This window comes from Hyaena hyaena, unplaced genomic scaffold, assembly GCF_003009895.1.
Source record: "Hyaena hyaena isolate Hyena2069 unplaced genomic scaffold, ASM300989v1 scaffold_230, whole genome shotgun sequence".
Lineage (NCBI taxonomy): Eukaryota > Metazoa > Chordata > Mammalia > Carnivora > Hyaenidae > Hyaena > Hyaena hyaena.
Genome location: NW_024080863.1, coordinates 745,081 through 770,613, shown reverse-complemented (window position 1 = coordinate 770,613; position 25,533 = coordinate 745,081). Strand labels below are relative to the sequence as shown.

The window sequence follows — 25,533 nt, the reverse complement described above, 5'->3', positions numbered from 1 at the left end:
ACAGTGATGTCACAGAAGTAACGGTAGTGTGGCTTGGCTACCGCTGGTCGGTCGGAGCCAGTCTGGTAGTCAGTAAGCTGCAACGTGCTTGTGATACCAGGTTATCTTTCCTTGGTGCCGCCGAAGATCATGGAAAGTAGTAACATTTGAAAAATCTAACAAAAACTAGCCATTCTTGCTCAACTCTTGATATGTTTACAACTTTACCAGTAGTTACACTGGTTTTTGTGTTTAAGTTTTTTATATAAATTCTAGTTAGTTAAGATGCAGTGTAATACTAGCTTCTGGTGTACCGTTTAGTGATTCAACTATTAAAATCCCAGGAGAGAAGACAGGACATAACATCTTTGACATCAGCCATGGCAACTTCTCACTAGATATGTCTCCTGTGGCAAGGAAAATAAAAGCAAAAGTAATCTATTGGGACTTTATCAAAAGAAAAAGTTTCTGCAGCTAAGGAAATAATAAAACTAAAAGACAACCTTTGGAATGGGAGAAGCTACTTGAAAATACATAGCTGATAAAGGGTTAGTATCCAAAGTCTATAAAGAACTTATAAAGCTTGATACTCCAAAAATGAATAATCCAGTTCAAAAATGGGCATAAGACATGAATAGACATGTTTTCCAAAGAAGACATCCAGGTGGTCAACAGACATATGAAAAGATGCTCAACATCATTCACCATCAGGGAAATACAAATCAAAACCACAATGAGATGCCACCTCACACCTGTCAGAATGGCTAAAATCAACAACACAAGAAACAACAGGTGTCGGTGGGATGTGGAGAAAAAGGAACCCTCGTGTATTGTTGGTGGGAATGTAAACAGTGCAGCCACTCCGAAAACACTGTGGATGTTCCTCAAAAAGTTAAAAATAGAACCACCCTGATCCAGCAATCGCAATACCAGCTATTTACGCAAAGAATACAAAAATTCTAATTCAAATGGATACATGTACCCCAGTGTTTATAGCAGCGTTATCTATAATAGCCAAACCCCAGAAATGGCCCAAGTGTCCATTGACTGATAAATGGATAAGGAAGATGTGGTATATATACAATGGAATATTACTCAGCTACAAAAGAAGAATGAAATCTTGCCACTTGCAACAAAGTGGGTGGAGCTAGAGAGTATTACGCTAAGTGAAGTAAATAGCTATCCTTGTTTTACAGGTGGGAAAACTAAGGCTCACATTCATCCAGTGGTTCTCTCAAGGTCCAGGATTTCATCCTTGCCAAAAGTTAGGTAGTAGAGCCTGTTCTTGAGAGATGGAAGCCCCCCCCCCCCCGCCCCCCCCCCCCCCCCCCGCTCCATACACAATGGTTCTGAGGAGAAATAGTAGGGTGAACACCATTTCCTGAGATTGACCCCATGACCTTGTATTTAGCTCAAGGCCATTCTCTCTAGCTTGACAAAAAACTACCTTGAAGTCACAGAACTGGAAGAGACATTGAGAATCACAGCTTCTGTTCCCCTTTTCCTCTTTTTTTTTTTTTTTTTAAACAGGTGAAGACACTGCTGTCCAAGGATAGGAAGTGATTAGCCAGCATAGCCACTTTAAAATGTTTTTAAAAATGAGAGCCCTGGAAAAATCTACACTATTACTTTTGTCAAGTACAAACTTGGAAACAACAACTTGGAACACATTACGTGGTGTTCTCCCATGCATCCAAATATCCCTCTGCCTTTAAGGATACTGGTCATAATGAATTTAGGGCCCAACATAATCCAATATGATGTCTTCTTAATTACATTTGCAGAGATTCTATTTCCAAATAAGGTCACATTCACAGATTCTGGGTGGATGTGAACTTTGGGGGGACACCATTTAGCCAGTACATGAGATGACCATCCCAGTCTAGGTTGTCAGGGGAGACCACTTCAAAGAAGTGGTGTCTGAGGTTACGCCTGCAAGATGAATTGGAATCAACTAGAAGAAGGATGAGTTCTGGGTCTATATGAAGAAGTCGTCCAGTGGAACCAGCAAAGAGTCTCAGAAGGAAGAAGGAACACAACTGTCAGAGTGATCCATCAATTTATTCTCACTTATTAACAAAAGAAACAAAAAACTAAGCTAGTAGGCGATAATACTGAGTACTTTACTCCAGGCACGGTTCTAGTTCATTAGAAAACACTTCAAATAGAATGATACTGAAAATACATCAAAACGCATGGAGTACAGCTGAAGTAGCACCCTCTGAGAAATTTACACCTTGAAAAGTTTATTTTAGTAATGAAAAAATATTTGGTATCTGTTATCTAAAGCTTCATCTCAAGAAGTTAGGGTAAGAAGGGACACCTGGGTGGTTCATTTGGTTGAACATCCAACTTTGGCTCAGATCATGATATCACAGCTTGTGAGTGTACCCCACATTGATCTTGCTGCTCTCAGCACAGAGCCAGCTTCTGGTCTTCTGCCCCCCCTCTCTCTGCCCCTTCCCCACTTGTGCTTTCTCTCAAAAATAAATCTTTTAAAAAAAAGGAATTAGGGCAAGAAAAGCAAATTTTATCAACTTTTTAAGAGAGAAATTATATCAGGATGCCTGGGTGGCTCAGTCAGTTGAGTGTTGGACTCTTGATCTCAGCTCAGTTCTTGATCTCAGGGTCATGAATTCAGGTCCCACATTGGGCTCTGCTCTGGGCCTGAAGCTTAGAAAGAAAGAGGGAAAGAAAGAAAGAAAGAAAGAAAGAAAGAAAGAAAGAAAGAAAGAAAGAAAGAAAGAGAGAAAGGAAGGAAGGAAGGAAGGAAGGAAGAGAAAGAAAGGAGGGAGGGAGGGAGGGAGGAAGGAAGGAAGGAAGGAAGGAAGGAAGAAAGAAAGAAAGAAAGAAAGAAAGAAAGAAAGAAAGAAAGAAAGAAGGAAAGCAAGCAATTATACCAATCTTACATAAAGTCAGAGAAATAGAGGAGGAGGGTCAAAATGATCTTGATACCAAGAAATAAAAAAGAAAGTTACACATCATTATCTTTTATGAACACAGATGCAAAAATTCTAACAGAACATTGGCAAATCAAAGCCAGCAATATCTAGAAAGAGTAAAACAGCTTAACCAAGTGGAATTTCTTTAAGAAATGCAAGGTTGGTTCAACATTTTAAACTCAATCGATGTGATCCACTATATAAATAGTATAAAGAAGACAATGTGTAGGATTGCATGATCTTAATCAATATATAAAAAATATTTGACAGCATTGAGCACTCATTCATGATTTAAACCAAAAAGCTCTCATCATCTGTAAAGGAAATGACCTTCCTTCTTCAGTTTGATAGGGAACTACATAGAAGAACTGTAGCTAACATGGCTGTGAGAACAAAGTATCTCATTACTTGTTTGGTATTTTAAAGGTATTTAAATGAAAGTTTGAAAAAGTGTGAAATCTGGACTGCAGAAGCCACCTTGCAACCATGAGGCAACAGTAATAAGGATAAGAAGGCCATACGAAACATGATTAAATAGGAAGAGTTGCGTGGGTCGGTCATGGCGTCATGAAACCACTGAACTAACACCAGCTACTGGATCTACCTCCTGATTTCGTTTGGGCTGGATACTCCATTACTTGCTGATAGGTCTTTAAAGAGACTTGTGGACTGGTTGGTTAAAAACTAGGAGGGCCCTCCAGAGGTCCTGTCTCCCAGCTGCCTTACTTTTATCAGTTTAGGATCTGTTTACATTTTATAGATGAGACAGCTGGGCTCCCAGAGGCAATGTGGCTTGCACAAGCTTCTAAACCTGGGAGATGGGATAATTGAATGTGAAGAATACCAAACTGGGAGGTAGGCACTTGAGCCCTAGTCCTTGCTTGCTTTGTTGCCAATTGACTGTGCACATTCAGAAAATTTCGTTTACCTCATTGGTCCTCACCAGCTATACGTTATTTTAAAAAGGTAGACGGGAGGTGGTAGGCTGGCCCCTAAGGTCCTTCTCAGTCTCAAATCCATAATTTCTAAGAGGCAAAAGAGAAGACTAGAAACAGGTCCTCTGATTCTCCCTCCTCCTCCTTATGAACTCAAACATAAAAGAGCCCTTTCCTTTTTTCATTGAACTCTGGATTGCTTTCAAACTGTGCACATGGGAACCTTGATGAATGGCTCAGTATTTAACCATCAGTCTTTAAACCCAAACAGGATTTCTTTTAAATTATCTTCTTGAAAAAAAATCCTCTCACATGGCAATTGCTTGGAATCCTGCTGGCTTTGATCTTTAAATGTTTTAACCAAATTGGCTAAACTATCCCTCCCAGCGCTGTGGATGTTCAGAGCAGGTAACTGTGAGCTGTTGTGGGTGTCATGGAAACAAAGGAATCAAGTGGGCCTTGGAAAGGATGGGTCCTATTGTTCTCCCCTGGTGCTATTTGCCTCGGAATGCATTCATGCACAGACTAGTTGTTGAGCAACTTGGCTAATAATTCTATATACTTGTACAGAGTTTTTCTTCAAGGAGATCATAACATTTGACAGACATGACCTCATTTATAAGCTCAGCATTCCTGAGGCAGGGAATGGGCCAAGAGAACCCTTATTTTATGGTGTTTTGCTATGGCGAGGAAGCGCTTGAGATCCAGAAAGAGCAAGTGACTTGTTCAAGGCAAAATAAAAATTCAGAGTTTCCTTCAACTTTTTCTCCTCACAGCAGCATGATCTGCTGTACCCTAAAGGGATCATGTGGGATATGAGTCATTACACATACACATGCACACACACACACAAGGAGGGGGTAGACTTGGTTGCTGCTCAGGACCCGTTCTTCTGTTTTTGGTAAACCTCAAATTTGTGAAAGAATATCCCTGTCTCCCACTCAGTCCATTAGAGTCAGAACATATGACTCTGGCGTAGTTTGGCAGAGCAATTTAGTTCCCTGACCACTGTGATTGACACATGAATCATTCTATTCTGACAAATATAAGCCACATTCTTCAATATCAACTTCATCTGCAGAAAGGATGATATTTTGGTTTCCATATGGTTTTTGTTCCATTTCACAAACCTTCAGACTTGGGCAGGGAGAGGAGGGTTATTTATCGGGCCCCTTGAGTCTCGCCACTTCTGTGTTCCTTCCTCACTCCAGCTAACATACCACTCTCCCCAGCATCCTTCATTTGGTCCTTATCACCTCAAGGTTACAGTTGAAATTCATAGTGGATCAGCTCTGGGAATCAGTGAGTGATTAGATATCATTGGCAGGTTGGCCTCATGCCTACCTCCTGAGCATAAGGCCCCAAGGTCATGACTGAGGCCCCTCCAGGTTTTTAAGCCCCAAGTCTTAACACGTCTCCACATATCCCCTGGTTCTAACATGCTTAACTGCTTGGTTGTTCCCAGAGTGTTCTTTATTTTCATGCCTCTGTGACTTTACACACATTTCTCATGACTGGAATGATTACCTCTTTCCTTTTTTTCCTAGGGAAAAAATCTATTCATCCTTCGGTTTGCTCCTTTGAAGTTGTGTTATTGTCCTGACCTCCAGGCAAGAAAGTCTCTCTCCTTTATCACTCAGCACCATCACTTGCTATAACTGCTATTGGTCTTTGCTATTAGCTTATTCCTGTGGGTATTCTGAGACTGGAGCATATATGAGTTCAATTCAACAAGTACATTTTGTGTGTCCCTGATGTGTTTCTCCCATGCCCTGCAGAGCCAAGGCTCTAGCTACCCTGCCTTCCACAGCAGAAATAGATTTCACCCGTCTCCTGCTGCAATGATTCTACTTTTGCCTGGTCTCCAAATTCATCCCCACTTCAAGTCCACGCTGTATTTTTTAGAGTAACTGCTCAATAATGTTGACTTGAATGGACTTGGGTATTTCATCTTGTTCAAGTCAGGCTAAAAGTTCCATCTGTCAGAATCTTTGGAATTCATAGTTTGTTATCCAGCTTGCTCATTATCCTTCTTAGCTTTGAATCATACCTATTTGCATATGTGTCTTAGTTCCAGTACCCTCTCCCACTCGACTGCAATCCCTTTGACGTCAGGTATCGTGTCTTCTCATTCATACCTCTCAGAGTGTTTAGGACAGTGCTAGGCACATAGCGGGTGACCCGAACATGTTTGCTAAGTGACTAGCGAATGAATGAGCAAAGGAATGATATTACTTTCCTTATAGACAGAGCTGGGCAAGTAAGTCACTTCTCTGCTTTCCACCCTTCAAAATCTCTGAAGTGACGGGACAGAAAAGGGAGAGAAAGCAGTGGGTGATCCAGAGATAAGCTTTATCTTTCTTCACAATATTCTGAACTGCCTTGTGGTGCCTAGCAGGAAATTCTTTACAGTTTTTGTACTTGGATGGGGAATTTTCCACTTGAATGACGCAGGTCAAACCCTATTTTTACATCATCTCGTCATTTCAGTAGGAACTGGGGATGAAACGTCATTTGTGTATTCTCAGTACAGCATCTTTCTCTGTGATGCTTTCTCTGCCCTCCATGTGATTTGCATGCTGTAGCCCTTTGGCAACACACTCTATGCATCTCTGCTTTCCTCTTTGTCTGTAGCTCCTATCACTGCCTGAAATACCATATATTTTCATCTTTTGTTAGTTTACTGTTTGTCTCCCCATTTCAGTCAGAAGACAGAAACCATATGTGCTTTTTTTAAAAAAATGTTTATTTATTAATTTTGAGAGAGAGAAACAGAGCCTGCACACACACATGAGTGGGGGAGGGGCAGAAGAAGAGATTGAGAATCTCAAGCAGGCTCCTCACTATCAACACAGAGCCTGATGTGGGGCTTGATCCCATGAACTGTGAGATCATGACCTGAACTGAAATCTAGAGTCACATGCTTAACCAACTGCAACCAACCAGGTGTACCAGAAACTATATATGTTATTTCAACAGGAAAATTTTGATATAAAGAATTGTTATCTAGTAGAATATGCTTAACTACTAAAAAAAATTAAAAAAGAGAGAGAGAAAGATTTCATAAAATGGTCTAGAAGAAGAAAGTGCAGCCAAAAACATCTACTACCTCTAGGCTTGATGGAAGGAGTGGACAGAAAGGAACTGAGGACTTGGGAAATGTCCCCCCCTCCCAACACCCCCTTGTGCCCCCATCCCAAGGCTGAGGTTTGGAGTTCGCCCAGGAGTGTGGCTACGTAGGACTGGCTATGTAATATGCAGACTCACTGCTAACTGAAAATGCCAGGCTCTTTGTTAAAAAATTATGAAGAATTTTAAGACAGTGATGGCAGAACCTTAAACTCAGAGCTTGTCTAAGTGCCGGGCCCGTGGGTGTGATTCCATAAACCTGTGCAGCTCTGTGACCACTGTAGGAACCCATAGCTTGCTGGAAGCAGCGAAACTGCCAGGGGGTGCAGGCTGGTGTTGAGCCGTGGAACCTTTGCTGTGGCCCGAGTGTGTGCTGGCCTGGGCTGCCCTTCCGCACAGAAATAGCTGGTAGGATGGCGAGAGCGTGGCCTGAGGACAGAGCCAGGGTCTTGTTAGTTTACTTTGGGTGTAATAGAAAGCACATCTTTATGTACTTTCTCATTTTTTTGCCACATAGATATATTTTTCAAGTTTGGATGATAAAGCATTCTATTTACTAGTGCGTGATCTTCCGCATCTCTGAATATATGCATGTACTTTTACTGCCAGTCCTACAAATGTTTGTGTCCATTCTAGAAGGGAGGAAACAGAAGGAATAGCCTCCTGGAAAAAGTGGCATGAGATAGGGGTGAGGACACAAAGGGAATAATTACTGAAGAAGAGGAAAGACTTCTTTTTTCAAAATTACTGTGATAAAATATGTACAACATAAAAGTTGCCATCTATACCACTTTTCAGTGTACAGTTCAGAAGGGTTAAATATCTTTGTGTTGTTGTGTAACCAATCTGCATAACATTTTTGTTTTGCAAGACGGAAACTCTACACCCCTTAAAAAACAACTCCCTAAGCCCACTTCCCATCAGCCCTGGAAACAACCATTCTACTTCCTGTTTCTGTGAATTCAACGGCGTTAGATGTTTCATAGAATTGGAGTCGTACCATATTTTTCTTTTGTGATTGGTTTATTTCACTTAGCAAAATGTCCTCAAAGTTCATCCATGTTGTGGCATGTGTCAAAATTTCCTGCCCTTCTTAAGGCTGAATAATATCCCTTGTGTATATATAGGCATTTAGTTTATCCATTCATCCATTGATGGGATACTTGAGTTGCTTCCGCATGTTAGCTGTTGTGAAAAATGCTTCAATGAACATGAGTGTACAGATATCACCTTGAGACTAGTTTCTTTTTTTTTTTTTTTTTGCATATATACTCAGAAGCTGGATTGCCAGATCATACAGTAATTCTATTTTTAATTTTTTGAGGATCCACCATACTGTTTTCCATAAGGGCTGCACCAATTTGCATTCCCACCAGAGGTGCACAAGCATCCCGTTTGCTCCACATCCTCACCGACACTTGTTATTTTCTGTTTCTTTTTTTTTTTTAATTTTGATAGTAGCCATCTTGATGTGGTATCAAGATATGTGTGAGGTGGTATCTCCCTATGGTTTTGAAGACTCCTTTTGAAACAGAGGGGAGGAGGGAAGATGAATGAGAGGCAGAGCTACTTTGAAGCAATTAAGAAAGACACTCATAGCCGATCTCCATTTTGTCAGCTGTTTTGATGGCAGGGTCATAAACCCAGAGAGGAAGGTATGGAGCAGGGAGGGGCTGGAGGGGACTGGCAGAGGTTAAAATAGGAGCCAGCAGGGCTGTAATAAGTGAATCAACCAGAGATGATTACAAAATCAACTGTGCAGTGGTGATGCTCGATCTGAAGTCAGGAGACTTTTTTATAAAATTTTTTTTGTTTTACTTATTTTTGAGACAGAAAGAGACAGAGCACGAGTTGGGGAGGGGCAGAGAGAAAGGGAGACACAGAATCTGAAACAGGCTCCAGGCTCTGAGCTGTCAGCACAGAACCTGATGCAGGGCTCGAGCCCACAAACCGTGTGATCATGATCTGAGCCGAAGTTGGATACTTAACCGACTGAGCCACCAAGGTGCCCCCAGGAGGCTTGAATACACGATAGACCTAATCCTAGTTCTGTGTCTCTTAGAACGAAGGAGTCAAGAAGGAGCAAAAAGGCTAGTGGGGTTACCTAGATGGGTGGCTGGAAATCTTTTCCTGTTTATGACAGAGCCATGCTTGCCACGAGCAGCTGGCGTGCAAGTGATTCCCAGAGTTGGAAGAAATCAAGAAATTGTGAGATGAGGGTGTCGGAAGTGCCAATGGGAACCCTGCCTCCTCATCTTGTGGTTACAGATCTGGAGAAAAATACCCTGGGTGAAGTGCCTTCCAAGGAAAGCCAGGGTTCCTTATAGAGGCCACTGGGAAACCTTTGTTTAAGGAGATCAGCAACAAAGGACAGAATGTGGGCTTCCCAGAATAGGGGGTCTCAAAGTGAGACAGCGGAAGTGAGGGCATTAGCCTCTGTAATCCTGGTAGAAATGCAGATTCACTGCCCCACCCTATACCTACTGCCTCAGAAACTCTGAGGATGTGGCCCATGAATGGCTGTTGTATAATAAGCTCTCTTCAGGTGATTTTGATGCAGGTTCAAGTTTGCATGCTATACCCCAAGGTACAGTATAAAGGACCAGCAGATGGCTGGACAGGCTAACATGAAGCAGAGAAGGACTAGAACATAAGAGTGTCTGAAACAAGAGCCTGACAGGAGGAAACGGGAGTCAGGGAGTTCAGCTGGGCAGCAATTGCAGCCCAGAGAGACACGAAGCACAGGAGGTTGGGTGACTGGTTGGAGGTAGGACACTGGGGAGGGCAGAGGAGGCTGTCTTATTTACTAGATTTGGAAGAACACGTCGAATTAAACAGACACAGAGCCCCAGTTACCGTGGTGAAGCATGGGTCCAAGCCCCGGACCATTTATTAGTTATGCAACCGTGGGCAAGTTACTTGTTTAAGCCCCTATTTTCTCAAAGGTAACATGGAGATCATATTACCACCTATTTGGGTTGCTATGAGGAATTCATGAAACAATCCGAGGGAAGTGCCAAGCACAGTGCCTGGCGTGTAGGATGAGTTGATAAAAATCTGCCGTGAATTTTACTTAAAAGCAACTTGGGGCTTGGCAGGAGAAGGTAAATCAGAAGATGAGGTCTCTATAAATGCCTTTCCTAACCACACCCTACCCTACACATCCAGGTTTTGCAATTAATGTTCATTGCTGACAATGTTCTTTCACTTTTGTCATGAGCTCTGTAGTTGTTTGGTCACCTAAATGATCTTCTTATCTGCACTGTCAACAGTGTCTTCGGATTATAAGCTAATGGTCAGGGCTGTGCCTACTTAGGGTCCCATCTCACTTGCCCTAGAGCCTGGCAGAGCTCCCACAGACGCAGCCTTAAAAGACATTTTGTTTATTTATTTGTATTTATTTATTGGGGGGTGGGGTGGACAAAGAGAGTGAGAGCGGGGGGAGGGACAGAGGGAAAGGGAGAGAGAATCCCAAGCAGGCTCTGAGCCATCAGTAAAGAGCCTGATGAGGGGCTTGATCTCATGAACCGTGAGATCATGGCTTTAACCCAAATCAGGAGTCGGACACTTCACTGACTGGGCCACCCAGGCGCCCCTAGAAGGCAGTTTGGAAATTAACAAACCTTGAGGCACCTGGGTGGCTCAGTTGGTTAGGCATCTTACTTCGGCTCAGGTCATGATCTTGTAGTTCATGGGTTCGAGCCCTGCGTGGGGCTCCATGCCAAGAGTTTGGATCCTGAAGCCTGCTGTCTCTTCCTTTCTTTCTGTCCCTCCCCCACTCACACCCTGTTTCCCTCTCAAAAATAAACATTAAAAACATTTTTTAAAAAAGAAATGAAAAATGAAAAAGCCCTGACTTTCCTTGTTTGCCCTGGGAAACTGAGGTAGGCCCAGTGTATGTGCTTGCTAGGTAGACATCTGCTTTCATAGCTAACCTCTCACTGCCGGGAAGACAGGTAGAGATAGGTGCTTCTGTCCCTCAGGGCCGTGCCTGGTGTGGCGTAAGTTTCCCAAGTACACAGGACAGGCTCAAATGCAGCCTCCCTGTGTGTTGCGTCCCCGATAGAAAGAAACATGGTCTCCTGACCTGCCAGCTTCTTGTTTCTTGTATTTTTAAAGGTGTTTCCAGACTCAACTTCCTCAGCAAGGTGCCCATTGTCACTCCTTCTTTGCATTGGGATATAGGTCCAGAAGTTTATGTTTCCTCCTGTCCTGTCCTTTAATATAATGATTATAACTGAAAGATAATTTGAGAAGGTTAAGTAGAATATTTGTCATGCCCTAACATAACACTTGCTTCATTTTCTGGCGCATTTCCTTTCCCATGTATTGATCATGTCACATCTTTGCAATCATGGCATATCTCAGTTGATAAGGGCCACAAATATTATCTCCTTAGCCTCCACTTAATTGTTCAGTTCTTGGTGGAATCCCTGATATATAGCATGTGGTCAATACGTAATTATTAGATGACTACTATTTTATACTATTCTGCTTCCATTTAAGGTCATGAGAACATTCCCCTGTTTCCATAGCATGACTAATTGCACTCTTTAATGGTTCCACAATAGCACAGAATAGCAATTTATTAAAGATTTCCTTATTTTGGGATTTTGACTTGTTTGCTTTGTTGTTGTTGCTTTTACTGTTATAGATAATCTTATCATAATACATTTTATGCACATTTTATTTAGCTTCTTTGGAATTTGTTTCAAATTTTAAAAATTCCCCAGGATGGAATTACTGTGTAAAGGAGGTTCAGAGAGCTTTATGATTCAGGAAAGATTTCTTAAGGAGCCAATACTTCCCGGCGGGGACCATCCCTTTATGCCTGCTCTCCAATACATATTCACATATCTATTTCTCGAGTGTGTCCAAGTCAATGATGAGGGACATAGATGCCATCCCAAGAGCCCCTAACTCAGAACTCTTTGAAGAGTCTAAAGACATTTCTTGGAAGCTTTCTACATGGGGCTAAGTCAATCCTTTGGTTTCTGAATAACAAAATAGATTATTAACAGAAATGACGCCTTTCCCTCAGGTCCTAAAATAAAATCCAGAAACCGTGGCTCCTATCGGAGCAAAGTCTTTGAGACTAGTGTACCTTTAGGCAGTCCGGGCTTTGACGCTGAATGAGACTCTGAGATCTCAAATCCTAAGGAGACCTGTGTCAGCTTGTATGGCCCCTCTGACAAGTTACCATAATGTGGCAGCCAACAACAATGCAAATTATCTGACAGGTCTGCAGAAGTCTGACACGCTCTTGCTGGGCTAAAAGCAAGGCGTCCACAGGGCTGCATTCCTTTTCAGAGACTCAGGGCAGGAATTGTGTCCTTGTCTGTTCCAGGGTCTAGAGGCTGCCCACAATCTTTGGTTCATACATGGCCCTCTTTCTCTGCGTTCAAAGCCTGCAATATCAAATCTCTGAGACTCATCTCAAGTTCTCTCTCTCCTCTCTCTCTCTTTCTCTCTCTGACCATATCCTGGAAAGGTTTTCTGCTTTTAAAGGACTAATGTGATTAGATTGGGCCCACCTAGATAATCCAAGATAATCTCCCCATCTCAAGGTCCTTAACCTTAATCATGTATGCAAAAGTCTCTTTGGCCATGCAACATAATGTATTCATTGGCTCTGGGGATTAAGATGCGAACACTTTTGGAGGAATGGATTATTTTGCCTACCAGAAGACCTAAAATGGAAATATGCTTTTTAATGAAAATATATGCATTCACAAAAACACACAACATTGATTCATTTGTTTATACATATTGTTTATACAGTGAATAACTTGGGTGAATCAGGTGCAAAAGTCAGTATGAGAGTGGAGAACTCTTCGTCACCCAGTTATACTCAGGGAAAGTCCTCCAACATGTCATGTAGATCAGCACGTCTTATCTAAGGCCAAGTCCACATGTCTGGACCATGGAAGCTGCCAGCTTCCTTCCTGTCCAGGTCCAGGCTCTGCACAACTGCCTGCCCTGTGGAAGTGGGGCCAGAGCTGAAATGTGGCATATCAGGCAAAGAGAGGGGACAGGCAGGCAGGATGGAGGCCCTGAAGGTGGCCTGGTACCTCAAGAGAGAGCTGAGGGCCTCCTGTTTGCTCGGTTTTCTTTATGGGGGTTCCTTTGGCCAGAACAGAAGTTTCTGCCTTGGTGCTCCTTGTCCCTTGGCCTTCTCGTGCTGCTGCTTTCCTTCCCACCTGGATCTGGTGTTTAGTCTCTCTTGGAGAGGCTCTCTGATGACTGACCCTGGCTCTGTGTGTGTGTGTGTGTGTGTGTGTGTGTGTATGCGTGCATGTGGGCGCACGTGTGTGTTTGGAGCCTCCAGAGTAGATTAACTGAGTCCTGTTTTTTTCAGTTGTGACTAATTTTACGGTGAGTACAAAGGAAGGTATAGAAGGGCATTCATATTTCTTTCTGGAAAGCCTGGAAGGGGGAGATGTGGGCTGACAGAGGCCAGTGAGTTCAGGGATATGAATCTGAGGATAACATGGGCATTGATTCATTTATAAGATTAATTTCTTTGGGGACGCTATGATGGGCTCTGGGCCTGGGATTCAGGACTCACCATTCACAACGGACTGAGTCTTAGTTCCTTGCCTTTCATGAAAGCATGTTGGATCCAGAACTTTTCTCCAGCCTTGCAACGAGGCTTCAGACTTCCCACTAGATGGCACCCGAGTCGCGGCTCCCTCCTGCAGCACAGCAGGGCGGCCAGGAACTTGTCAGGGGCGCCTCTGTGCAGCTGAGCCTCTCACAGGGCTGGAGGGGGTCACGCCTTGAGTTCTGCTTGAGAAGACACTGCCACTCCTGTACCTGGTTTTGCCGAATTCCATTTTGGTATCCACCAAAACTAAATTAGGACTAAACTAGGCAACTTTTGCTTCATTCTCTGGATTTGATCATTATAAACATACATACATACATATATACGTACATCAGATATATGCATATGTATGTGTGTGTATATATATGTATATATACATAAAGATACTTTTGTTCCTGGGACTCCTGAAAGAAAATATGAAAACAGATTTGTTTTGTAATTGTATTTTGCTTACTTGTTTATGGGCAACACAGGGCCAGACTGAGTTGGGTTTGAGCTTTGGGTCTCATTTTCTGGACAATCCTTTCTGGGCCTCAATTTTTTTCCAAAAACTAACCATCCCTGCCTGATGGCGTTGTCAAAGAGGAAGACACAACAATGATGCAATGTGCCCAGTCCCGTGCCTAAAGCTTGGTAGGTGCTTTTCTGTCCGACTTCTTCCCCAGACGGAGCAGGACCTCTGACCCACTCACCTGCACATCCTCTCAGTTACCATGGTGCCTGGCACGTGGGTGGTTCTCTACCTGGATTTTGAGCAAATGAACAAACTAGCTTACGAATAGAGCTTACTCAAACTAATTTAAAAAGATTTTAATGTTTACTTATTTTTTAGAGAGACAGACAGACAGTGAGTGGGGAAGGACAGAGAGAGAGGGAGACATAGAATCTGAAGCAGGCTTCAGGCTCTGAGCTGTCAGCACAGAGCCTGACACGGGGCTCAAACTCATGAGCCATGAGATCATGACCCGATCCGAAGTTGGACTCTTAACTGACTGAGCCACCCAGGTGCCCCTCAACTTAATTTTAACAGACTAGTCTCCTATGACTGAAATACCAAGTTTTGTGGAGGATTCAGAAGACTGTATCATATGTCTCCTGCCTAAAGTTTCTAACAGACTGATTAGAAAAGATTAAACAAAACACATTTAAGAGTGAGCACAGTAGGCAATAAATAAAAAAAAAAGATTAAAAATGCATGGCACAGACTGTAATGAAGTTTCTAGTTCCTCTAACAGGGCTCAGCTTTTCAATTTCTGACATTGACAGTGTTTGTTTATATCTGCATTATTGATAGGAGGTTGGCCATCTTGATAAGAAACGAGAGGACTAATTTTGCAGCAGGGACAAGGCAGCCCTGGGTGAGAATCCAGTAGGTATCATGAGGGCATCAAGCTTCTAGGGATGGGATGGAGATGCCTGGAGACAGAAAAAAGGAATTTAAAAAAAAGGAAGTGAGAGGACATTGAAAACAACATTTAGTCACCTCACCATTTGGCTATTGATTTCTTCCTCTTTCTGAGTGTGAATAAAGTCACAAAATTTAAATCTGGAAGCTATTTTTTAAAGATGTATTTATTGTGAGAGAGAAAGAGAGAGCTCACAAGCAGGAGAGGGGCAGAGAGAGAGAGAGAGAGAGAGAGAATTCTAAGCAGGCTCTAAACTGTCAGCGTGGAGCCCAAAGTGGGGCTTGAACCTAGGGATGGCGAGATCATGGCCTGAGCCGAAATCAAGAATCAGTCGCTCAACCAAGCGAGCTATCCAGGTGCCCCTGCAAAATTACTTTAAAAGCACTCTGGGGGCACCTGGGTGGCTCAGTTGGTTAAGTGTCCAACTTCAGCTCAGGTCATGATCTTGGGGTTTGGGAGTTCGAGCCCTGCGTTGGGCTCTATGCTGACAGCTCAGAGCCTGGAGCCTGTTCCAGATTCTGTGTCTCCTTCTCTCTCTGCCCCTCCCCTGCTAGCACTCTGTCTCTCTGTCTCTCTCTCTCAAAAATAAATAAACATTAAAAATCAATTTTTAAGTGCTCTGATTTTTAAAAAATGTTTATTTTGAGAGAAAGAGAGAAAGAAAGCGAGAGAGCAAGCACGGGGGAGGGGCAGAGAGATAGGATCCCAAGAAGGCTCCTTGCTGTCAGAAACACAGGGTTCAATCTTGCGAACCATGAGATCATGACCTGAGCTGAAATCAAGAGTCAGACACCTAACCGACTGAGCCACCCAGGTGCCCCAAAAGTGTTCTGGATTGATCTCATGCCAACAACAGGAGCCTTTATATAATATCTCTGACTAGAGGCATTCAAATCACTGCTTAAACACATTTAGGGACAAGAATTCACCACCTCAGAAGAAAGCCCCCTTCTTTATTAGACAGCTCTAATTGTACTTATTAGATCAAAACTTTCCCCTCACTTCTATGCATTGGTTCTGGTTCTACTCTGTGGCCACTTAAGTTTCCTCCCTCTTTCACAGGTCAGTTCTTCAAATTGACAAGAACTGCTGTCAATCACATCTTTCTCAACTTTCTCTCCCCAAATTTCTCCACTACCTTCAGACATTTTCAAAGGACTCCTTGCCTCCCCCTCCACTACAAACTATCTGGAGCTGAGCCAGTGAACAAGCCATCCTCCAGAGGCCATCTTGTGCTCTGGCTTCCTGGCTGTGCCACGACACACGGCTAGATGGCGCTATGCCCAAGCCCCCAATCTGGTGCTCTGGGACTAATAGAAAAGATTGCCTTCTTCCCCTAAGAAGTTATCAGTGCCAACTTCATCTTGCCTCATATCCGTTTTCCTCAGTGACCACCAGAAGTCCAAATCCCAGCCTCTGCACTGATTCAATATCACCCTGACTCTCATCCCCACCCTGCTCTTTATGTACCTGATATGGACATCCCATATTTTGTCTGTCCAGTGCCCTCCCCTCCTTCCCTCAATGACAGCATTGCAATTTTCCTTTGAGGAACTGTTCCCTTACTTGCCAACATATGGTGAGTTCTGTCCACCGTACGTGGGCAGTGGACCCAGGTCTGGCCAATCAGAGATGCCTCCACACTGGCTACAGTGGATGGTTAGAGTCGGGATTTCACTGGTGTGATCAGTGAAGAGGCAGTGGCTGAGGACCCTGTCTGCCTATTGGGCAGCCATCCACTGCTCTGTGGGGAGAAGCTGCCTGAAAATGGAGCCAATGCAGAGGAGAGCACCTGAGGACATGTTTGGGTCCCTGATGCCTCTGAGACTAAAGCCAGCAGTCCCACTGGACTTCAGGTATGTGAGCAAAATAGATTCTCTTTCCTTTTGCTTAATTAAGTTTGAGTTGGATCTCTGATATTTCAAACTGAGAAGTCCTAATATAATTACTAATCTGACCCACCCTCCCACCCCTCCCCTCCTGGGGGACATTGCATTGCACCTCTTGGAAGATATGTTGAAAGCCTGCCATGTTCCCCTGTATATTTTCACCTCTTCCCTCACCCTTTCCCTTCACCTCTTCCCTGAACGCACTTCCCACTTTCTTTCATTAAGTGAAATCTGGCACTCCCTTCAGGACACTGCTTCCCTTGCAGCTCTCTCAGAAGACAGATCAATTTTCCCTCCCTAACCTTTGTATGCCTCAAGGCCAGGAAGTGTGTAGGAGCCCTTCTTGGTCTCAATCACCATTTAAAAACCACTTCTCTTCCTTCTACTTCAAAGTCTCCAGCTTCTCTTCACCTCCTGTCCACCTGTCCTTACTGTTCACTGATGACTTCAGCTGACTTGTCTCGCTGACTTTTTCCCCTCTGGCTCCTCCAGCTTCCATTCTCAGCCACTTCAACAGACACTTGACTGATTCTTCCAACACACGGGTCTTCATCATCTTGGCCACCCCAGACCTCCCTATCACCAGTAACTACAACACATCCAAAATCTCAAATTCATATCCCACTTCCTATCATCTTTTATCCTTACAGCTCACCTAACTAGCATACCCTTTGACCTTCAGACTGCCAATTTACGTGAACCCCATATTTTGCAGCCTGCAGTCCATCATTACAATCACTCCCCTGAAAAACCCTAAATCCTTGTCTGTCTTTCCTTCTGTTACACTCACCATGTTGTATTTTTTAAAGCTTATTTATTCATTTTTGAGAGACAGAGAGCATGTGAGCATGTGGGGCTTGAATCCACGAACTGTGAGATCATGACCTGAGCCAAAATCAAGAGTCAGATGCTCAACTGACTGAGCCACCCAGGCGCCCCACCATGTTGTGTTTTTTTAATTGATGACTTATTTACACTGGGATCTGCTTCTCAGAATCCCTTTTGCTGAATGGTTCAGGGTTAGAGTTAGTCAAAAGTGAGGTTGTACAAGATTTGAGAGGCAGATTGAAATAGCAGCCATTACACGCTGAAGGCTTGCTTTCAGTACTTATTTTTCCCTTTCTGGGTCTCTCTTCCCACTTTCTGGCATTGCTGGCCAACAGTGATACCAGGCTCAGCCCAGGCACTTGGGTGTGAACTCACAGACACAGTAACAGTGGAGAGCCAACAACCATCTCTGGACTTCCACACCAGCTGCCCTAGTGCAGCAGCTGGATATGGCTAGTTTCCAGAATTCCTACACATGCCCACTCATTCCCCAGTACCCAGGCTGGATTGTGGCCTTTCTCTGATTCTTCAGCTCCAAATTTGGACTTTTACTTCCCCAACTCCTCCTATGACTGTGTAAGTTCTAATTACTATAATAAGCTCCTTATTCCAAAAATCTTACTTAGTTCAATCCCAATGACACACTTTCTTTGAGCTTGCCCTGGAGAAAAGTATTGCTGGAGAAAACACACAATCCTACCAACTAGTTATGTGTTTTTCTTTTTAAGTTTATTTATTTTTTGAGAGGGAGAGAGAGTGAGGGCAAGAGCAAGGGAGGGGCAGAGAAAGAGAAGGAGAGAGAGAGAATCCCAAGAAGACCCCACACTGTCTGCATACAGACTGATTTGGGGGTCCAACTCACCAACTGTGAAATCATGACCTGAGCCAAAATCAAGAGTCAGATATATGGGGTGCCTGGGTGGCTCAGTCGGTTAAGTGTCCGACTTCGGCTCAGGTCATGATCTCACAGTTCATGGGTTCAAGCTCCGCATCGGGCTCTGTGCTGACAGCTAGCTCAGAGCCTGAAACCTGTTTCAGATTCTGTATCTCCCTCTCTCTCTGACCCTCCCCTGTTCATGCTGTCTCCCTCCCTCCCTCCCTCCCTCCCTCTCTCTCTCTCTCTCAGAAGTAAATAAAACAAATATATATATATATATATATATATATAAAGAGTCAGACATTTAATGGACTGAACCACCCCGGTGCCCCTAACTCATTATTTTTAATTCATGACTGCATAGTGGTCCTCTGATTTTGTCTGTACAGAATCCTTTCTCTCTTCGTTAGGTAATAAGACCACAATTTCGCTGGATGAAGTATTGCCCTTCCCACCGAGCACAGACTTGGTGAGACTTACAATAAAATCATTGTTCTTTGCCTCAGTCTGGACATTGCTCTCTCCTTGGAATCTGAATGTGGAGGGATGGAACCCAGTCATCCCAACAGCTGCTGTCCATGAGTTTCTGCTTTTGAGTCCCTGGTACTCTGGTCCTTCAGCTTTGCCTATGAGCATGGGAACTCTTTCCATTCTTCCAATAGATTTGTTGCTCAACTTAGCCAGAGTCAATATCTGAGGCTTGCATGAACCTCAAACAGATGCTCCACTCCACCCAGCACTCCTGCTAAGTTTCCCATCAGTACGGACTCTCACTTCCTAAGGCACTCATTTCATAACTTTCCCTATTTCTCAAACCTGCATTCTGCTCCACTCAACTTGAGGCTCATTTTTCATTCAGAACATGGAAGTGGTTAACATCTTCCTACCACCAACCTTACAAACCTTCTGGCAGCTGACCTCATATTTTCCATTTTCTTTCCAGTTACAATAGTTCTCTGTAGTAAGCAGTCTGTCTCCCTCCCTCTATCAAAGGCTGAGCCCTCCACTTACACTCTGGACCCATCTCTACTTTTGTCATTTCAAAGATTGTGTGTGTCTCTCCTCCCTCTCTCCTGACCATCACTTTCGCTTTCTCTATGAAGACTGTGTCCTAATATCATCCATCTTTTAAAGTACCTGCTTCCCTGACTCTATATCCACTAGCCACATCCCATTCTTTGCTCCCCACCCAAGGCAAAGCTTCTAGAAAAGATTGCTTCTACTTTCTCACTTCCCATTCTTTCTTCAACCCACCCCAACTGTGCTTCCATCCTCGATATCCCAGCCAAAGCTGCTCTTGGTTATGGCCACAGATGACTTCCATGTTGCCAAATTCTGTGGGTACTTCTCTGTTCTGCCTTTGTGTGCTCCCAGCGGCACTCAACATAATCAGCCTCTCCTTCATTTTCTGAGTTGTCTCTATTTCTCTGACACCCCAAACTTCATTTCCCTCTCTATCACTAATTGCTCTAGAGATGCTATCCAACTCTCTACCATGTTCCCTCCTTTATTTCTTTCATAGTATTTATCATACTGTAATTATCTTGCTTATTGTTTTCATATACTAGCTTATTTTTAGTCTCTCCTTATATTGATACCAGAATGTAAAGTTCTTTGCGACAGGAATTTAGTTTTGTCTGTACTGTTCAGCTGGCACACAGTAGGTATTCAATCAATGTCTTCTGAAAGATAAACATGACATGTTTCTCAGACCTTTTAGCAACACCCCTGAACTCTCTTCTCAATAAGGCCCTGACTCGGGCTTCTGTGTTCATTTTTGCTTAGTTTTTTAAGCAAGAATTCTGCTGGATCCGTTGAGCAAAAACTCTCCACCCTTGATTTCTGGGCAAATTCCTTATCTCCACCCCCACCCCCACCCCAACTCACGACTCTGGCTTGCCTTCAGCAATAATCCTGTGAAGTTTGTTTAGCCAGAATCCCCTCTACCCCTCATGTTTCATCTTAGTAACTTTCCATCCACTACCTCTGCTCCTTGGCTATAAATCTTCATGTGTCCTCATTGTATTTGGAGTGAAGCCCAAGCTCTTTCCCCTACTACAAAACCCCATTGGAGAAGTCCCTACTGAATGAAGTCTAACCACATAGTCTTTAATAAGTATCATGAAAATTTCTTTAATGACCCTGCAGTTCTATTATACAGCCTAAATTTACTGCAGCTTTTTGGCAACCGTATCCAAGGCCGTCTCACTGACGTACATGTAAATGGGGTCCTGTGGATTGTGCAACTTGGTGGCTCCTACATTACATTGTTGGCCAGCACTAAGCAGAGAGAGTTAAATGCATTTTCAAACATTAAAATTTTTTTTAATATTTATTCATTTTTGAGAGAAAGAAAGAGAGAGCATGGGCAGGGGAGGGGCAGAGAGAGAGGGAGACACAGAATCTGAAGCCAACTCTGGGCTCTGAGCTGTCAGCACAGAGCCCAACTCAGGGCTCGAACTCATGAACCTCAAGATCATGACCTGAGCTGAAGTTGGACGCTTAACCAACTGAGCCACCCAGGAGCCCCATTTTTTAACATTTTTAATAGACATACTATAAGGTCAGTTTTCCTCCTTGCTGTATATAGTTCCCTTTTCTCCACCCCCCGTGCCTCCCCCCTTTTTGAATAGAAAATAAATATTTATACTTCTTCCTAACAGGAAGAGTTTGGGTCCTTCCTTTAGGTCCACTGAGTTTGGATCTTGCTCTTGTCACTCAGCACCTTAGTGACATGTTACTTGAAATTGGGATAAGCCTGCTTTATCCATCTTCATTAAAATGCAGGACAGGATAAAGTCAAGGGTAGAGATCTGTGATACACCAATAGAGAAATTCCCCCAGGTTGGTATGAATAAAAGTCAATCCTCTTTAGGCTTCCCTTTAGCACCTTGTCATCTTATGCACACTTTGCTCTCAAATTGCTCAAAAAACAAAAATGTTTCAGAATAAAAATTACCAAATTGAATCATGTATGAGAAGGGCATTGGACCCAACACATTAGGATCAACTCATCTCTGAAACTTACTAGATCTATGAACTTGCACGGGTCACTCCAATGCTCTATAGCGCAGTATGTTCCATTCGTAAAACCAGTATAGAAATGGTTTTGAATCCAGTTGCAAGGTGCTAGAGGAGTGAATCTCTTGATGTACATGAGTGCTTGAGGTTATACTTCTGTGACTCCAGACAGGGTCCTCCTCATGAATGCAGCGGTCTTTTGTCATCTGCTTTAGTGCTATTTATAACAGGTAGTCATTAGGGGAAAATCTTGTTAACCACCAAGATGATATAAATTATGATATACACACACAAAGGGCCATTGTACAGTAATTATGTTGTAGACAGAATCTTAATGATGTGGAGAAATAAGTGAAAATAACGATTTTACATAAAAAATGATCCCTGAGCAATGTGGAAGAAAGCATATGAAAGTGTCAAAAGTGGTTATTTTGGGGCAGTAGGATTATTAATCATTTTTCCATTCATTTTATTTTCTTAAGTGTATTTATTTAGAGAGCATGTGCGAGTTGAGGAGGGGCAGAGAGAGGGAGAAAGAGAATCTCAAGCAGGTTCCGCGCTGTCAGTGACATGGGATTTGATCTCAGGAATCATGAGATCATGACCTGAGTTGAAATCAAGACTAAACAAACTCAACCAAGTGGAGCCCCACCCAGGCACTGCCCCAGTTTTTCCATTCACTTTATTTATCTTTATGTTTTAACATTTTAACATATAACATTACATATACTGTTTTAAAAAATTGGAAAACATGGGGCACCTGGGTGGCTCAGTCGGCTAAGCGTCTGACTTCAGCTCAGGTCATGATCTCATCGTTTGGGAGTTCAAGCCCTGTGTTGGGCTCTCTGCTGACAGCTGGGAGCCTGGAGCCTGTTTCAAATTCTGTGTCTCCCTCTCTTTCTGACCCTGTCCCGCTCATGCTCTCTCTCTCTCTCTCTCTCTCTCTCTCAAAAATAAATAAACATTAAAAAACAACTGGAAGACATTTTGAGTTGCCTAAAACATTAAAAGCTTTATAAACGTTTATGCTTTTTAATTGTACAAACTCTATTCTGAGGAGATCATTTCTTTTTTTAAATTTTTTAAATGTTTTATTTATTTCTAAGAGACAGAGAGACAGTGTGAGCAGAGGAGGGTCAGAGAGAGAGGGAGACACAGAATCTGAAACAGGCTCCAGGGTCTGAGCTAGCTATCAGCACAGAGCCCGACATGGGGCTTGAACCTATGGACCGTGAGATCATGACCTGAGCTGAAGTCAGATGCTTAAGCGACTGAGCCACCCAGGTACCCCTGAGGATTTAATCTAAGTAAATAATTCAAGTTACAGAATATGGGTGCATCCAAAGATGTTAATGTGATGTTATTTAAAAAGTATAAAATTGGAAACCATCTAACAATGCAGAAATGATTAGAGAAAAACACATCATCTATTTCAAACCAAGGGCAGACTTTTAAAATTTTGTAGGTAAAGTCTGTAAAAACAAGAGCTTACAAAGTAACGTTAAGTAGAATAGAATCATATTCAGATTATAACTATATATATATATATTTTTTTTTTAAGGCAAAAAATAAAGCACTAAAAGTAATCTGAACTACAGAAAAGAAGAGTGATTGGTTTGGGTGGTGATGTTCAGGATCATCGTAAAATGTTATTTAACTTTCCTACACTTTGCAAATATGAGCATTTGTGTAAGTAGGAAAAAAATGTACAGTTATTTAAAACTCAGAAGTACCTGCTCTCTGGGAAGGAGACTGGAGGGTTGAACTTATCTCTTTCTGAGGAACCTACTTGTGGGGTTTTAGGGAGATGGGAATAAACTGCTGTCCTTATTCAAAGGCCCCAGAGCCCCACCCCGCCCAGAGCAGGGGCTCTGGGGCCCCAGCCACTCACTGTCAGGTGCAGCATACTCGCTCCTGGTCCGATGCAGCCTGGGCCTTGAAGGTCCAGTCCACGATGTGGTTTCCTCCCACCGGGGCTTGAAATCCCCAGAGAGATAAGGAGGGGCCGTTGTATCCACTCAGGCCTGCCCTGAGCAGGAAAATCCCCATGTACACTCATTATCACCATTTCCTACTCCTTCCCAGGGGGACACTTTTGATAACGATGATACTGCTGCTGAATGACGATAGCATACTGAGTTCCTTGAAGGTGCCAGTGATACTAGAGTATTTCAGTGAATCCCCACAATGATGTCTGTACTCCCTTGAGGGATATGCATCATTATCTTCATTCTGCAGATCAGAAAGCTGAGATTTAAAGAGATTAGGCCATTTCCTCAAGGTTACACAGCTAGTAAGTGGCAGATGTAATTGACTGTCCTTGGTCCATGCTCTTGACCACCGGCTTGATGCAGGTTGAATTCCCAGCCCATGCTCTCAGCTGTACTGTCTCCTCTTCTTCCTGGAGGTACCACGTCATCACTGAAACTGGCTAGGGCTGCCTTTCCTCACACCATTCTCCAGTCATCCTTCTCCCCACAACTCCCTGAGATCTGAGGCAGCAATTTCAGGAGCCTTTCTGTGTACACACACACACACACACACACACACACACACACCCCACGGCATTTTCCCATTACCCCTCTGAATGGCATGTACATATGATGAAACTGAAGCTATGCAGATAAAAGTCACAGGGCTCCAGTGCACAACCAAAATATAAATTCCAAAGTGTTCCATTTATTTGTCATGGTCCATGCAGGTGTCCCCTTGCAGGGCAGAACGTGCCTGACTTTTCTCTGTATCAGCCTCCAGCACCCAGGACACAGCCCGGTGCCTCATGTGGCCTCCGTGAAAGTTTTCTGAATAAATGAGTGAAAGAAAGAACTAATGTATGTTTTAACTATATGTATATCACATATAGCCTCAGTTTCTTCATCTGTAAATAGGTAGGACTTGCCCTCTCCTTTGAGTTGAGAGCCGTTGAAGGGCAGGGAACGGATTGTATTCATGGTGTAGGTCCAGTACTCACTGTGTTGCCCATAGACAGGATGTCCTGTCCATTAGGTCATTTGGGTAGAGCTGAATCCCAGCAGGCTCCTTATAGGGGTCTGAGAATGAGTGAAGCAAGGCCTCCTGCATGCCCTGCACCCATCTCAGAGAAAGACATTTTGCTGTTAAGTTACTGAGATGGACTGTGCTATCTGCCTCCCCACTGCAGAGTCCGTGTGCAAAGTGTGGCCTTCCATTTCTGTTTGCTGATCACCTGCTAAGGGTCAGGAATCAGAATGGGCTCCTGCTACTTTTCAGGCAAGAGCCCTCGTAATTGCCTTGTTCATACGTCTTTGGTTAAAGAAACCCAGGAGGGTAACATGACCTGACAAGAGAGGTTTCCCATAGAGACCCTGACAGCATTTCTCAGGGGGAATGCTCTCCTGCCTGCCTGCTTGCCCAGGAATCTACGGCTCAGAATATTCTATCAGATAACCTCCTTTTTGAGCTCTTTTTCTCCTCACTTCCCCCTCCCACCTCACTCATGTTCCCTCCCTCTCATCCCATCTTCCTTATCCACCACAGAACCTACATACCGTCAACTGTCAAACAGCATTTTTGAATGGAAGACCGAATGAGCCTCCTCCCCCTCCTCCCTTCTCTTGTCTGCCTTTTTCCCTCACCTGTACACACACTCGCACGCGCACACGCAGTTCTCCTTCAGCCACTCTCACCACCTGCCAACACAGCAGCCTGGAGAAGCTACTAGAGCCTTTGTATTATTTTGCTTTCATGTTCAGGAACTCCTAAGGCTCTAGGTGGGAAAAGGGTTCCCTGGAAAACTTTGGAATGACTCAGTGGCCCAATGGCCAGCACAGGATGCAACCTTTAGAGATGTCACCTCCCTGCCTCCTGAAAGGGACAGTTTTGAGCAGCCTTGCTCTGATTCAATGGAAAGTTTGGAGGGTTTCAGGTTTCAACCAACCATA

At 43.5% G+C, this 25,533-nt stretch overlaps 1 long non-coding RNA gene across 1 annotated transcript; it reads right to left on the bottom strand.

Moving 5' to 3' along the window:
* Window positions 1-14,560: 14,560 nt before the first annotated feature.
* On the bottom strand, window positions 14,561-23,578 carry LOC120239489. The gene is made up of 3 exons (XR_005530440.1): window positions 23,505-23,578; window positions 21,621-21,830; window positions 14,561-15,008 (listed from the first exon to the last, which is right to left on the bottom strand). It is a non-coding gene; the product is annotated as an uncharacterized LOC120239489 (long non-coding RNA).
* Between the last annotated feature and the right edge of the window lie 1,955 nt (window positions 23,579-25,533).